General features: G+C 36.9%; 1 pseudogene; it reads right to left on the minus strand.

Annotated features, from left to right (window-relative positions):
• Positions 1–578: 578 nt before the first annotated feature.
• Positions 579–1874, minus strand: LOC125667803 (uncharacterized; annotated as a pseudogene).
• Positions 1875–4340: the final 2466 nt, after the last annotated feature.

Raw genomic sequence — 4340 nt, forward strand, 5'->3', positions numbered from 1 at the left:
ACCTCATGTATTTTCCCCCATCTACAAAGTGTGTACAGGACTGACAAAGTTCCAGTTTTTAGTTTTCTATGAAGAAGTCTTCATTATTTTCAGCAAGTTCAGTTGCTGAACACCACACAGGCACCTGAAGTGAGGATAGCGTGTATAGATCTTATGTACATAACACCCCTTCCCCCTTAGACCCAATGATTTTTTAAAAAAAAAATAGAATCAATTAAAAAAAAATCATTTTGTCTAAGGGGAGGGGGGTGGTATATACATAAAATCTAAACAAGCTATCCACACTTCAGGTGCTTGTGGAACACCATACCATTCATTCATTTTATTTTCCCAGTGGTTGGGATACAATCAGTGAAGGTCTCATCATACGTAATACTACAACAAATTATTTCAAAACGAAATTATTGTTGTATTCTAGTTTCAAAATAATGAGTCTTTTCTATGCTGTAATTTGCATTTGCTTTTTCACAAAAAGTGAATAAAAGATTGACATTTGATTTGTTTGAAGTTTAATCTAATACTTGTATGCAGCAAACTCTAGGCACATGCATACAAAATACTGTGATAATGAAAAGTTTTTACAAGGGCATTGTATCCATTAGCTGCTGTCTGAATAATGCTCCATCCCTCCCGTCAACATAAATTTTTGGGTAGGCATTAGGATGCCCGTCGTCATCATTGTCTATAAAGGCTTCAACGTCATCGTGATGTAAAACACACAAATTATGCAGGATGCATCCTGAAATAATCAGTGAGACTATACGGGACAGCTTTCGAACAGGTATTTCTCGTAGCCTCCTAAATCTTCCTTTTAAGTGTCCATATACTCGCTCAGCAATTTGTCTTGCGGAGGACAGCATCTGATTAAATCGGCGTTGTTGTGCATTCAGTCTTCCATTGTCTCGGAAAGGCGTTGCCAACCAATTCCTCAGGGGATAGGCACTGTCCGCGATAATAAATTTCCCATGCACTACACATTGTCCATTTTCGGCCTTGTCGAACAAAGAAGAATTTCGGAGGACACGTGCATCATGGGTGCACCCAGGCCAGTCCGTGTACGCATCACGTACATATGTATAAGCATGTCATAGTCTGCCACAACCTGTTTATTTCAATAGAATCACATCAGGGATAACCATTAAAACTGGTTTTATAAGATTAATACTTTGTCTTATTGATGAAAAAAAATGAATGATATTAACGTAGAGTTTACACGTGTAATTTACCTGTAGTTGGATGGAAGGGAAGTTTTTTCGGTTGATATAATCTCTGTCACCACCAGGGGCTGTTGTTAACCGAATATGCATTCCATCCAAGGAACCAATAACGCCTCGCAAACCAGACTGGAGTTGAAATTCCCTTGATATAGCTTGTTGTGTATAAGGATCTGGCCAGTTAATCACCTAAAACATATTTACACACATGCATGGATACAAACTTATATTACTATTTTATATTTGGATTGAAATCTTAAAAATAATCTCTACCACGATTTCAACTTACACTGTACGTTAACCATGTTTTCGTTGATCGCATTTGATACCTTGATTACGATTTCGTGATCAGTTGTAATGCCTACTGCAAATGTATTGCTAACTTCTCTTAGCGTTTCCTTGTTCGCCATGTACCAAAGAAATACCAGCAGTTTTTTATTGGGCGATATTGGTTCAGAACCACCGGGCCATGCGTTATCATCTGTGATAGAATCTACAACTGAATTCAGGATTATTTCATAAATTTCCGGGCTCACTCGGAAATGTCTTAGAAATTGTTTGCTGTCAAATTGTGGCACAATGTTTTCCGAAAAGCCCCCAAGTCTTGGATACAACGTCGCTCTAGATTTAAAAGAATTTGAATGATCCAAGTCTGTTTTATCGCGAGCAAAAGCAAACTGTCCGTTTCATCTTCAATAAATAAATCTTCACACAGTTGTGCTTTGATGACATTCTCCATTTTGGAGAGTTTCTAGAGTCAAGGAAAATCATTCGCGTCTAAATCTGCGTGCGCATCAAGAGTTTAATATCCAGAGGTAAAACAAGAGTACGACGTGTGATTTTTACATGGCGATAGGAGATATGAATATCCGATATCAATTCCGTCCTGGGTGTTCTTATCTTATCAGTCAAATTTAAAGTTGAGATTTTGTGGGGTTTTTTGTTGTTTTTTTTTTAAGGGGGATGATTATAGCTTTAGAAAAAAAATCGGTTGAGAACAAATAACAATTTGGTGGATGCGGGTGTGTCAATTATATTGTACATGTCCGTGAGGCATTCAGTGCACATTGACTATTCATGTATGTGAAAGTTTTACTATGATCCAAATGTTCAACAGGGCATCAGAAAGTGGGGGAGACAGATGGGAAAGGGGGGGGGGGAGGTCAGACCAATTCAGATTTCCACAATCATCATGATATTATTTCTTTTGTGAGGATCCGGGTTAGAATAGGTTCCAAATTATCATCAACAAATACATGGTACGCTCGTGTAAAAAAGAAAAGTTAACATTTCGCTGCTCCAGTGACTACAGATATCGTAGTTGTGTTTGCTGCTACAATGTTTTAGATATTGACGCAAGCTTCAAAGATCAGCTGCAAATAATCTGTTTTATTTCACCGACCATCATGAATTTGTAATTTTTCCTCATTCTCTCTCCTTTTTCAAAATTATTGGGGCGGCATCTATTAGTTCCTTATTGAGATTGCATCTACTTAGACTAGGGTAAGTGGTGTACGTGTACATATATCCAATTTATGTACATGTAAATAATTTCATGACCTGTAGAGATTCATATAGAACTTTGTCTCAGGACATAAGATATATTATAGGATTAAACATTCTTTTTGAAGAATTTATCGATGTGTAAACTCTGGACATTTTACTCACAAACTGAATAAAAGTGCGAAGCACTTTTATGTTAAGTTTGTGAGTAAAATGTCCAGAGTTTACACATCGATAAATTCTTCAAAAAAAATGTTTGATTCTTATAATTCCAATTATCAACAATTTTAAAGATTTGAATAGTTTCCCCTCCGAGTCTCCGTACATTACGTTATTCGTTTTCTGGCGCGTATGAATACATCGCGCCGTACAAAAACTTTGATAAACATTTATGACATTCAACTTTAATTTTCGAAAACTCACAACAAAACTAGTTGTTAATTACTTGATAAGTAATGTTTAATTCAACAATTTTCGTAAATATTGATCAGAACACTGCAGAGACTGATTTCAAAGATTCGTCCTTGACACTGTCTTATTTACGCGTCAGTTGTTAAAGTGAAAATGACATTCTTTGAACATTGAATAAGATCCAAACCCAGCTAAATAACGGGACTCTCGATTGATACTGACGTTCTGATTTGTTACAACACCGGGTACATCAGAAAGTGACGGCAAAACTGGATTTAAGGCTGCTGGAGATGGAGAAACAGATAATTGAGGTAGGTTTTTCTCCCCAGAGGCAACGCTGCCGAGAACCGAACTAATAACTTTTTTCTGTTCCGTGCTAGGGCGACGGCAATATTAAGATTTCAGGGATTCCTCGCATTTATGATCCGACATGTACATTATGTTTCTATCTGTCAATCCTGCGTCACTCATCGCTGCTATGGCAGTGGTCCTCAAGGAGTGGGCTGTGAACCTTTTCACTGTTGCATTTTTGCATATGTCTGACATAAATGTAGAGAACTTTTTAGGCTTGACAGGTATATCGGAATACCAAATTGCATGGGTATCAGGATATTCCGCACGCAGAGCATCTTTGTTGCACTCATTAAACAGCGAGATAGCTTTCGGGTCAATTTTAGAGAGGAAGGTTTTTAGTGATTGGACTGGGCAAGTTGATGATCCTATGGCGTACATTCGTTTGTCCTCTGTCTCTTCTTTGTCTTCATAAAGACCTCCTTCGCGGGTACGTTAAGGCAGGTTATGAAAATTTTTACTTGGATAAAATGCGCGAAACAATGTGACGTCATAATTGAATTCGTATATCACTAAGTATATATTAAATTCCGATTTTATTTTTTATTTAAGTTTTCTTTATGCATAAAATAAACCATGCAGCTACTAAGATCCAACGGAATTCGAAATGCTATACTGCTGTTGTGTAATTTCTGTTTGATCGATATGAAAGTAAACTGATGACGTCATGACTATACATCGAGTGACGTTGACACATGCAAGGAATTTGTTTGTGTGTGCCATGCAAATATCGACAAAATGTAGAGAATTTGAAATATATGACATGGGGTATATGGAATATATATGTGTATCGTTGAGAATTTATTGATATTAAGAAGGTATGTTGATATCATTTATTGACAACTTTGTTTAACGGAGAAA

This window comes from Ostrea edulis, chromosome 6 (genome assembly GCF_947568905.1).
Source record: "Ostrea edulis chromosome 6, xbOstEdul1.1, whole genome shotgun sequence".
NCBI classification, from domain to species: Eukaryota; Metazoa; Mollusca; class Bivalvia; order Ostreida; family Ostreidae; genus Ostrea; species Ostrea edulis.